We start from the raw sequence: 12,819 nt of genomic DNA on the forward strand, positions 1-12,819 counted from the left end.
CAGAGAACAAACCAGAAACCCATGTTGCAATAGATACGCCAAAGGAAATGGAGATGGTTGGAGCATGTGTTGAGGAAAGAAGATAAAATAATAGTAAAACAGGCTCTAGATTGGAACCCACAGGGTAAAAGAAGACGAGGAAGGCCAAGAGAAACATGGAAAAGAACAATACTGTGTTAGATCCTGAATGAAGGAATCTTGCAAAGAAATCATTCATTCAGAATCCAACATACTAAACTCACTAACAAAGAGAAATACCTGCACATCAGCTGAAATTAACTTTATGTATAAAATTTGCATTCTTTATTTCATCTACCATATATTTAAGCTATTGTGATCATATTAAGATTTTTTTAGCGTATGTCTTAAAAGAGCGATAATCTGATTTAATTTAAGCCTCACTTAAGCTGTGTAAAAATAACTGTGAGTCATCAAATAGTTACTAAATAATAATTCTTGGAAGTATAAAACTACACGTGTACAGCTTAACGCTGGCGGCAGTAACTTCCACAGAACGCACTTTGACGCAAATTCCGGGAATGCAAGAGCATAACAGCGTCGGGAGAGCAAGGGATGAACCCAAGGGGAGAAAAGAGATGGGTCGTGTGCAAAGGGGACTCCGAAAAAGAGAGCGCTCTATCGAAGAACATAAGGGGGATGATCGCCGTTTCGGAGATCTCTCTTGTCGTATATTTTTCCTGTTTGGTGGCTCGGAAGTTAGCGGGAGTTCGCGTAAATGGGGGGGATGAAGCGTGTGTGTGCTAAGATAAGATGTCGGACAGCAGGCTTTCTTGAAAATGGAGAAGGATTCTACGCAGAACTGAAGGTAAAAATTTCCAGTCCTAGCAGAATCAAGCTGCCGCTGAGAAGTTCCATCGAGTTGTTCCTGAAACGCAAAGATTTAAGTCCGTTTTCGGCAGAAATAATGAAGATAGCGTAATCCTTACGTTGGAGTATGGACAGCCAATAGACAAGAAGTAACCAGACGGACACGTGGTGCTGAAAGACGCGGAAAAAGTTCGGTAAGGTATAATTACTCTATTTTGTGTATAAAATTCATTAGAAGAGAGAAGATCATTTGAGAATGTGAAATTAAGAACAGTTTTCTAAAGAACTCTGTGGACAATCTCTAATTTGAAAATTAACCTCCTTTGAGAGAGTAAGAAGAATTGTTTGGAAAAGATCTTTAGTAATTGTATGTGATAGAATTAACTTAATGAGATCAGAATTGTGGAATTTAATAACTAAGTAACATTAGAATATTTGTTTATATTATTGTATGAATAGCATTACAGAAAAGAATTTTAGTTTAACTTCATATCATTTGCTATCTATCCCAATATGCAGTTATTGTGTTTCTCATGCTTTTTGACTTTTAATTAATTTAGAATATGTTAACCTCTTAACTGGAGTTTCATTTAGTATTGAGTCATAATTGAGTGTATGAATTTTGTATTCTGTTTAGATATTCCAATAAACATGTCATATTTACCTGGACCTGAGTCATGCCTGCTTACGATTCCAAACTACTACTTATAAAAATAGAACCTATTTTGGCGGGAAGGAATTAGAAAGTGTATATAATTACAGATTTAGGTCACGATTGCAATAATCTGAATCCATATGGCAGAGTTAAAGTAAGATATTGTGTGAGAAAGCCTCAGGATCTAGTATTGTCTCCCTGAGTAAGGATCTTTTCTCCTATGGGATATCGGCTGGCGCAGCATAAAATAAATTTGCCAGTATCCGAAGAGGAAACAATCCTAGACATAAGTATATTAGGCCCGATATCCGAACAAGTAAAATAGCGATAGAAAGATAGAATAGGAAGATATAAAGCAGTAAAATATAGAGAAAGCATTGACATAACAATGGAGCAGCCGGTGGGATTATAATTGAAAAAGGTTTTAAATAAGATAGGATATAATCAATCACAGCAACAAAATAAATAAGTATAAATCCTATAAATATAAGTATTTAACAATGGTGGAAATCCGTTGGGGTTTCCCCACACAGGTTCGAATCCTGTCAGCTGCGCCATTGTTAAATAATTATATTTATAGGATTTATACTTATTTATTTTGTTGCTGTGATTCTGTGATATTTTTATGCTTCCATTGCCCTCCATAGTTTAGTCATTTATATTCTCTAATTAATTCTCTGACTAATTGGTAAATATTCTACTGTATTGCTCATTTACAGGCTGGTTCTATACCTTATACTTTGGCTTGACGTACTGGTATTTTTATTTTCGAAAGTGTCGAAGTATTAAACTGTTCTTAAAAGTTGCTTATAGCATATATACAGGTAAATCCTCTCCTTTCATCATCGCATGTTACTTGTGTTTTGTTTAAAATACATTAAATAGGCACGCGATATTAACGGAACGAACAGTTACTATGTGAAAGAGCCTCCATAGAGCCTCAATATTTCGTACTTCCCAAAGTCAAATAGTCTACAATTTACTAATACTGCAATTTTTTCATAGAATGTGCACTCAGATGTGGTTTATTTATTTTTAACTGTCTGAATACTATTGTAAGAGAAATACAGCGCTCATTTTATTGAATTTAAACGTTTAAAAAAAATATCGTGAAACCTTTACACCTCTCCGAATAAAATGCACGATCAAGAATGGAAATACATGGAGAATGCGATGTCTACTGATATTACCTTAAGATTTAATGATATGAAAATAGCACAAGGTTGAATTAAGCAATTAACAAAAATTGAACAGTTTGATACTTCGAAAATTTCACTTCAAGGGATACAGTATAGATTATAACCATACTATGTGTAGCTTTCCCATTTAAGTGAAGGTCTTAATAAAGGTTTAGGGACGGAACTGTTTTGTCTTTGAACAGGATTTAGTAGGTTAGTATAAGTTTGTCTTTCATTCATCTAAATAATCAACAGTACATCGAAGGATGCAGAACTTGTGTAGTTAATTATCGTACTTTATAAATAACAATATACTCAAGAAAAAAAAAATTATTTTCTTAAAAATATATGTTATATCTTAATTTAATTAACTAAATTAATCTATTAAAGAAAAAGAATATACTCGGATACCAGATCATATGTATTGCAATGTATCTTTCATGGCACTGTGTACCATGAAAGATATGATTACATTCTATATTTATATTAGTAAAATTAAGCATTTATTTTTTTTTTCGTCTTCTTATCCCTAAAATGGATTGACCAACCTCAAAGTAGTTATTTACTTCATTTATTTACATTGGAATATTTTAGACCGTGCAGTTTTAAAATATTTTTCTGACGTATTTCCAGAAAGGAAATATGGCTCAAAAATAAAAGACATTTGTGAGGAAAATATCATTTTCCTCTCTCAAAAATCATTCATACTCAGAGAGATTTAGTTCCAACATTTGTTGATGCATTGTAAACAATCACACGGGGAGGGAAAATATAGATGGAAAATGTCTAAATGGGGGGGGGGATAAAGGGAGTTAATCTGGAACAGATAAGTGAGATAATAACCGAGATAAGCATTCGTGTTGTACCTCTCTATCAATAAGGCATTTCACACAGTCGATAGAAAGCCCTTTTTCATACTCTTACTGGTTCCGAGAAACAGCTGCATCTCCATTACAAATTACAAGTAAGAAGGTCTTGATTGTTCATCATTGCTTGTTTTCAGTTTCTTAATAATAACAAAAATAATTTTGCTTTCACTATTTAACATTAATGACGTATTTGTTTCTTTGTTACAAATATCAATTGCTATTGGTATTAAAATTAAAATTAACTAGACACAAGTAAGAAACAAAATAACTGCAATTCCGCCGGCAAGAATATTTCAAGATAAATCGCTTTTAAAAATGTTTTCACATATTAATAATATGTCTCCATGAAGTTTAGAACTAGCGATGATGCCCTTGAATTGGAATGATATGTTCTCTGATTCCGTCTATGATGAAAACCTTTATGAAGAGATTTTCAGCCCAAGGGAAGTTAGCCTGTCACAAACTTCGCTATTTTTCGAAATAACAAAATTGAAACCATTTCAGTAATAACTCTGCACGGCTACCCTACATTACGCTAAACTAGATGATTCACTATATACTACACACTGCGCTCCATTTTCCTCTGTTAATTTCGTGTGTTCTCTGGCCAGTTTGTTAGTGAGGTGATATCAAAGCTAACTAAATTATCTGTATTATTTAGTGTTAAGTTCTGAATAGAAGATTTAAAATATGTGTGTCACTCTCGCGACGCGGAAGTGTGCAGACGTGTCCAAGGTCGCTCTTGCCTAAAGTTGTATTTTGTGCGGTCGAATACGTCAATCAACTTCAAGATTTATACCTACATAATCGTAAGCACCTAATCTATCGCGTTAAAAAAATTAGTTTTCTAAATTTGTGAAGCTAGAAAAAGTTATTTTCAATTTTAAAATCTTCATTGTTCGTGTGCTTATTGTTACAACGTATGCCTTCGAGTACCGGGAAATTGTGATAGCTTGCGTTTCCCCTTATTCGCCCGAAGCAATGGCCAGTATAAACCACAGCATATCACCACCAGCAGCAGCCGGTCCACGCCCGAGCTCAGCAGGAATCGGTCAAAGGTCGCAGAATTCCGATCAAGGAAAAGACACCAGCCACAGCACCAGAGAAGGAAAAGACATCAGTCTCAACCCTCCGGACAACAACGGACAAAGGTCAGTACTCTCTGTCTCTTATGCCAACATTGTAGCTAATACCTCCGCGCGAATTAATAATACTGCAGCAACGACCACCGCGCGTACAAACGTTCACCTAGCCAACCGCGTTTCCCGAGACAACGGAATTGTAATTTTCGCAATCGAAAATACCCCACTGGAAAAGTATCTAGACGCAGTAGCTCAACATGTTCCCCCAAAAAATATAACTCACATTTCAAGAGTTGCCGGAACCGTACAAATGTACCTTAACAACGCATCTTGGTCTGAGACATTAATTGAAAAGGGAATAGACATCGGAGCATGCCACGTGAATGTCTCACCAATCGCACTTGCTCCCACAAAAGTAACAGTGTCAAATGTCCCACCGGAAATAAGCCATCAAATGTTTCGCGGATTACTATCAAAATACGGCGCAGTGACAGGTAAAATCCGAACACTACGCGCCTCTACAACTAGGCCTGAATTCGCTCACATCAAGAGCTTTAGAAGACAGGCACTAATGCACTTTGGCGACAATACAATCGGCTCCATACCCAAAATAATCAACACAGAAATAGACGGAGTACTCTACACCTTTTATATTACTGTTGCTGCTCAGTGCTTTTACTGCCACGAAGAAGGCCATGTAAGGAAGTTATGCCGGTATATACCCAGAAATGAGAATCCGGTTAACAATACTACCAACCCTAGCGGATCAGAGAATCAGAAGCAGCAAGCAGCCAACCCCAAAAAACAGAGCATCCCTAACAAACAACAAAGATCTCAAGGAAACAGCTCTCAGTCGAGTACCGAGGAGACAAAATCAAGTGGTACCACTAACGAAACCCAACTTTCGGAAGAACCTCCACCAACATCGATTAAAAGCAATCCTAGAGAAAAGGAAACGGAACACAGACAACTAACTAAATCTGATAAAGATAAAAATAACGAAGAGGAGCAAGAAACAAAAACGGAAAAAAGCCAAAGACAAACCAGTGCAGCTGCAGCAGGGAACCTTTGCCTCCAAGCATTCTGGAACCCTCCCAACAGCTTGTAGAGGGGGGATGAAGAGATCGAGCTTCTTGAGTCCTCAGATGATGAAGAGGAAACTGGAAATGCAGGTCTTCCTCACACTGAAGGCCCACTTACAAATGAGCAGATTCAGAGCTTTCTTAAAAAAGTTCGAGGCTCTTCACAAAAACTGCTGACAGCCTATGACTACACTGCTGACATCAGTGGCCTTATCACCCAGCTGAAAGAATTAAGAACTATTCTGGCAGGAAAAAGAGGGAGAAAAACCACCAATCTCAGGAAAAGGATATACTACCTGATAAACGGGCTTGAATCCCAGCGGCAGCGTAACCGTAAAGGAAATGAGGATTACCGCACCAAATAAAACTAAACCAGAAAATAATGAGCACCTCAATAAACCTTCTCTCACTAAACGCTAGAGGATGTGCCACACCACTGCGAAACAGGCTGGTCCTGCAGCATATCCTTGCCCATCGGCCAGAAATAGTGATGCTGCAGGAAACAAACTTCCATTGCAACAGCAAAGCTTCATATCAACACTGGAAGAACTGGCCTTATACCATGCACCACTGTCCTGCCATACAACTTCATGGATCTGGAGTCAGCATTGGAATTCACCAAAACAGCACTCTAAAAGTAGAAATAATCGATACCTTTCCTGGATGTGCAATATATGCACTCATTACAACTCAGACAGGAAAGAAAATATATATCATTAACATATACATCCCACAAAATGACCAGCTTGCAGTGCAGGTACTGGAGTTTGTGCGAAACCACCTCAGCAAGGTCAATGACCACATCATACTGGCAGGGGATTTCAACTGCACTCTGGATCCTGCAATGGACAGACAGCAATGCCAAGAACATCGACACTCACTAGCTCAGCTTCTCTAGGATGTAATAAATGACTTCGAGCTGACTGATACCTTCAGACACTTGCACCCACATGAGAAAATGTTCTCCTGGAGAGCCAAAGGTGATCCTACCAGTGTCCTATACCAGGCACGGCTCGACAGATACTACACATCGATGCACACAATACCCTACATCAGGAGAGTCACATACCATCCATCTCATGCATCAGACCATGATTCCATCCTTCTTAACATTTGCATTCCCGGACACACCAGATACAAAGGAGGAGCATACTGGATATTTAACAACAGCCTACTAAAGGATACAGAATATCTCAGAACCTCTAAAATCTATATCGAAACTCTCATCAGATATACCTACTTCACAATCAATTTCCGAGTGGTGGTCACTTTTTAAATCCAAAGTTAGGGTATTCACCCAAAAATATAGTCACCGAAAAAATTTGAATAAGCATTCAGCCCTTAAAAATTTGCAACAACAACAGCAATTGCATCATCCAGAATCTGAGGAATACCAGTCCCTAGAAGCCACCATATGCTCACACCTAGAGAACTCTGCAAGAGGAGCACTAATAAGAGCACGACGCAAACATATTAACTTCGCAGATGCCCCCACAAAGTATTTCTTCTCACTAGAAAAACGCCAACAAGAGTGCACCACTATATCTGCTATTAAAACAGATAATGGAAACATCATAGAAAATCATGACGAAATCCTCTTATATACCTTACAGTACTACAAAAATTTGTATCAAGCCAACCCAACATCTATGGAGGCCACGAATATAATTCTCTCCGATGTGAAAAGACTCTCACCAACAACAAGGAGTAACACAGAACTTCCCATCATGTTACACGATCTGAAAACTGCCTGCACCTCCTTACCTAAAGATAAATCTCCTAGCATAGACGGGCTCACCACTGAATTTTACCAGTTCTTCTGGGAACAGCTTGGACCTATCCTCTACAGAGTTTTTGTCGAAGCGAATACCAATGGCTTTCCAGATTCACTATGACAACATCAGTTATTAAACTCTTTCCAAAGAAAGGAGACGCGACGAAACTAGGAAACTGGAGACCCATCTCTATCACAAACACCGACTGCAATATTATATCCAAAGCCATTGCCAACAAACTTAAACCCGCTCTGAGCGAAATAATAAATAGGCATCAGAGCTATTCCATCCCTGCAAGATCTATCCACGAAAACTTACACCTCATAAGGGATATCATAAGCATAGCGAACAACAACAGTGAAACAATGGGTCTTGTAACACTAGACCAAGAAAAAGCTTTCGACCGCGTTGAACACCTTTACCTCTTCAACTGCTTGAAAGCATTTGGCTTTGGCTCAGGCATCATTCACTCTATTAAAATGTTGTATGCCAAGGCACAGTTTTGCATGAAAATAAACAACAGGCTTACCATAACTGCACCACAGCAGAGGTATTAAACAAGGCTGTCCACTCTCCGGTCCTCTTTACACAATTGCCATTGAACCCTTTTTGTGTAGACTCAGCATGCTGCCCTAAACTTCCCTACCAAACGATAACCCTGACAGCATATGCTGATGATGTTACAATCATAGCCCGCAAAGAAGAGGACTTCCATAACATACAAATGGCATACCAACAATATCAGGCAGCCTCAGGAGCCAAACTAAAAACACATAAAACCATAGGACCGTGGTGTGGCAAATGGAAAAACCGAACTGATTCCCCAATGGCTGGTACCTGGTCCACAGACAGAGGGAAACAAATACCTGGGGATTTACCTAGGAAACACACCCTCTTATGTGGATAAGAACTGGGAAACACTAAACAAGCGTTTCAAGCAAGTTCTAGGAAAGTGGGCAGCAATACGAGCCTCTGCCTCCACAAGAGGGAGAACAATAATCGTTAACCAAATAACCACCAGTGTCCTTTGGCATACACTAAAGATTCTTATGCCACCAGTGCAATTCATCAAACAAATAAAGTCAACCATATACCGATTCATACGGAATAAAACAAACTGGCTTTCCTACTCCAAGCTATGTACTTCTCTCAAAGATGGAGGACAAAATTTGGTCTCCATTGACAACAGGATAACAACTTTCCGCGCTCGATTTCTCATTAATGCCCTACAACAGGAAATATCACACAAATGCACCACTGAGTATATTTTCACTTCTGCCACTAGAGGTCTCTTTCTCTCCACCACCTTAAGAATGACAACAGCTCAAGTGCCTGTAAATTTAACAAACTTCTACAAAGATGCCCTTCGACAATGGAAGAAGCTAAACCTACAGCACACAGTGAAGACAGCATCCCTACCTGAAATCCCCATGGAACCCATCTTTCACAACACGATGGTAAGAAGCCCGATCACTCAGAAAGAATTTTTCTTTCCTCCATGGAGCTGGCGAAACGTGAGGATCTTGGGTGACATTCTTTCTCCAAGCCTCACCTGGCACTTTCCAAATCCGCTCGAAAACCTGGAATATGGGAATGAGTCTGAGCAGATAGACACCGCAAAGGCCGCTTTTCAAGCCGCTATGCCTGATAGCATAACAGAAGTGGGGCTTAGCCCTCCAAACTCAAAAGTTTTGGCGCCTATCTTTCTGATTAAAACCAATAACTCATGGGAGAAACTTGAACCCAGCAACACCAACAAAATCTGCAGCACTCTAACACAACAGTCGAACCAAAGCACTTTGTTGGAAAATCCTGCATAATCTGATCAAACACTATTTCAATGGGATCTACCATATCGCACAAGAGCCATCAAACCTGACACAGATATTCAGTGGAGAATGTGGCATAATATATTACCCACTCCTACTATATTACAAAAATTTAACTCAAACGTCTCAGATAACTGCCTCTTCTGCTACCAATTAGGAATGGTCTGGCATATCTACTTGGAATGCCCAGTCAACACTAAATTAATCAGTTTGACTCGGGAAACGGCAGATCTTACCTGTGGCAGTCTTCATACAGAAGAGGAATATTTCAATCTCGTCCATGTGGAGTGAAATAACCATTCATTCTGCAATTACCTTTTCATCACCGCGAAAGCGGTAATATACAACTTCTACCTCAGACATAGAAGACCAGACAGCACAGCATCTTCACAGAGAGAGGCAACTGACCAACTCACTGCAGCCTTCCAACAAAAGGTGAGATGTCGGATCCTACACGAGCATCACCACCATAGGCAAAACAACACCTTAGATCTTTTCCACCAAGAATGGAATCCACGGAATCAACTCCTGGCTGAGCAGGGCGACTGCGTTATAATCCACTTTCCAGCATAGAAGTGACACCTTAACCCCCCCCCCAAAGAAAGGGGGAAGAAAGAAGGATTGTTGTGCTTAACAGTGCGAAAATTAATCAGCTGGCACTCTCATGTAAATAGATAATATTGTGCAATAGTAACGTCTATGTTCTTCCACATTTATGTTCTTATACAGTATCATGTTAAAATAACTCTTAATGGCTTTAATTTAATTAAAAAAGCATAAGCTCTGATCACTAATCTTAATATTTACCCTTAATTCCAAAACACATCTCCAAGAAGGGGATGTATGATGTTTTGTATTAAAGGCAAGGGGCCACTACCCAGACCGGTTTCGATCTTTATTGAGGTCTCATCAGTGGGAGCCAGGCTAGAAATACTAAGATTTGGCAATACAGAGCTTATTAAGTATTTTACCAGAACAAGTTACCATAAGGTGTTATAACCTTATTAAATAAAAATCTCTGGAGGAGATATAAATGTAGAAAGTATTTTACCTTGGGTATAATAAATGTTAAAAATACCAAGCAATTTTAAAGGTAAAAATTAAGGGTAAATATTAAGATTAGTGATCAGAGCTTATGCCACCTTTACCACGAGTTGCCTTGCACTACCTGTAGGATCAGCTAGTCTTGCATCACTTGCAGGCGCAAACTTGACTTGTTTCTCTGTTTGCTTACTTGGGAAATGGAGTAAAATCAGCTTTAAAATTGCTTGGTATTTTTAACATATTTAACATATATATATATATATATATATATTATATATATATATATATAAAATAAGAGTTATTTTATAAAATATTATAAAATAACTTATTTTATAATATTCCTACCGTGTAAAAATGAATTCTCCTAATATATATATATATATACAGGAGAATTCTACATTAAGAAGAATTCTACAGCCGAATGTTAAATTAGAAAATAACTAATTTCTTTTTAAGGCACTGCTAGTTTCGTCTTTCTAAAATACTTCATCGGGTACGTAATACAATACATAGAAAAAGAAGGAAATATACAAAAAATATTACTAAGGTACATCACTGAAGATTTAAATTATTAACGGATTACTCAAATTAGAATTTATTCGGGGACAGTTGCGTTGTTGTTCTCGTGCACTTGGGAATCTGTAGCGTCTACTATAGGTCTTAGGGGAGAATATTCCCTCCTTATATGACACCTTATCACTTATAAAAAAAGTTTTTCTTCCTTATATCACAGATCTATTTTTCCTTTGCTGTCCATTCTGGATATTTCTCTTGGAAGCACAAAATTTATATACAGATAGAAGGTACATCTATGGGTTTCCTCCTCTCAAGCTCCTTGCCAATTTTTATGCAATGTTTTGAAAAACAAACTCCTGAAATAGCTCCCCTCAAACCTTCTGTCTGGTTAAGATATGTTGATGATAAGTTCTCCATTTGTCCTCATGGCCCAGACACATTAGTTTCTTTCCTCTCTCACCTCAATTCTTCACCCTAGAATCCAGTTAACCATGGGAAAAGAAATTAATAATAGTAAAGCCTTTCTAGATGCCTTGTTAGTACGCCTACCCAACGATAACCTCTCCTGTTAGTATACAAGAAGCCCACCCACACAGGCAAATGCATTCCCAACTTTCCCATTAGCTCTCTCTCTTTCAACAATACGGTATCACGAAAACAATCACCAATAGATCTTATCAGTTTTGTTCCAGTGAGCCCTATCTTGCATCAGAACTTAATAATGTAAATCACGCATTCTTATCTAATTGCTACAATTCCCACAGTATCAAAAATAAATAAATAAAATAATCCTTCCTCAATCCTCGACTTTCTCTTCAAATGCTATCATCATTCCGTATGTCCGAGGCATTTCAGGAAAAAAAAAATAAACAAATAAATAATTACAAGTTCTGAATGGCTTTCAAGTCCCACCCAAAGCTTACTACCCTTGTACGTTCTACTAAAGATCACCTTTAGTAGAACTCTCTCTCTCTCTCTCTCTCTCTCTCTCTCTCTCTCTCTGTGCCTGGAGTATATAAAGTGTCCTGTTTCTGCAAGATGGTGGCTTACTATGGTCAGACAGGAAGATCAGCTAACCATCACTATAGTCAATCCGTCCGCAAGGCCCGATTGACTATAGTCAGTCGGGCCTTGCGGACCATGATTTAGGAAGTGTCCATAGAATCAATTGGGAAAAGGCTACCCTGTTCTATCGCAGTAAATTTAGAAGAGAAAGACTGTTTTTGGAAACTGCAGCTGCTCTCAGAAACCAGACTAACGTAAATATGTATGGCTGCATTAAATTTCATGGGAAACTCTAATACTTAGTGATCCCAGTTTACATCCAAGGCTGCTAACAGGTGCCCATAGAGAACGCTCAACCAAGTTAGGACTCTAATCTTTCATCCAGGTATTTCACTAACTTTTGTGTTGCCTTTGTGTATATGTGTTACAAGTCTTGCATTGTAATCCCTGACGATGTCTCGGTCACTGAAATGAAATATTGGAAGAATTAATAACATTTTAATCCTTTCTTAGTGTTGTTTCATTAACCCTCTAACATGAGTTTCTCCCAGCAACTAAGTCCTAACACATTAGTGTATAATGCATTTGAAATTTCTGTATAAGAGTCTTTAGGGATTCTTCAGGTCTCTTTAGGTTTTTTAACCTAGAAAGCACATTATCTTATTCTTATTACTTTACTCACCAAGGAGTTCAAAGAGTCATCAAGGGAAGGCACCATACTCTACAACTCTCCGTATCCACCACTTAATCCACCAACTGCACGGTCATCACTGCCACCATCATCAACACATAACGCTAACTATTGCCACAATTACTAGAATGTTTGTCTGTAAATTGGATTTGTTTTCAAGGCAGATTTGTCTGTATGAAGGATGAAAAACCCTGTTACCTCCGTATGAGATCGGCTTACTCACTTTAAATTAAAAAAAAACATAAAAATTCAAAAATATGAAAAA

At 38.1% G+C, this 12,819-nt stretch overlaps 1 protein-coding gene across 2 annotated transcripts in view; it reads left to right on the forward strand.

Annotated features, from left to right (window-relative positions):
• Positions 1-3,591: 3,591 nt before the first annotated feature.
• LOC150103802 (exonuclease mut-7 homolog) overlaps positions 3,592-12,819 on the forward strand; it is a 313,402-nt gene continuing 304,174 nt past the window's right edge. For both annotated transcript variants that reach the window (XM_090396540.1, XM_090396541.1), the window contains exon 1: positions 3,592-3,625. The gene's annotated coding sequence lies outside the window, so the exon portion shown is untranslated. The remainder of the gene's footprint in view (positions 3,626-12,819) is intronic.

This window comes from Typopeltis vanoorti, chromosome 8, assembly GCF_054136105.1.
Source record: "Typopeltis vanoorti isolate ZY-2024b chromosome 8, IOZ_Tvanoo_1.0, whole genome shotgun sequence".
Classification (NCBI taxonomy): domain Eukaryota; kingdom Metazoa; phylum Arthropoda; class Arachnida; order Uropygi; family Thelyphonidae; genus Typopeltis; species Typopeltis vanoorti.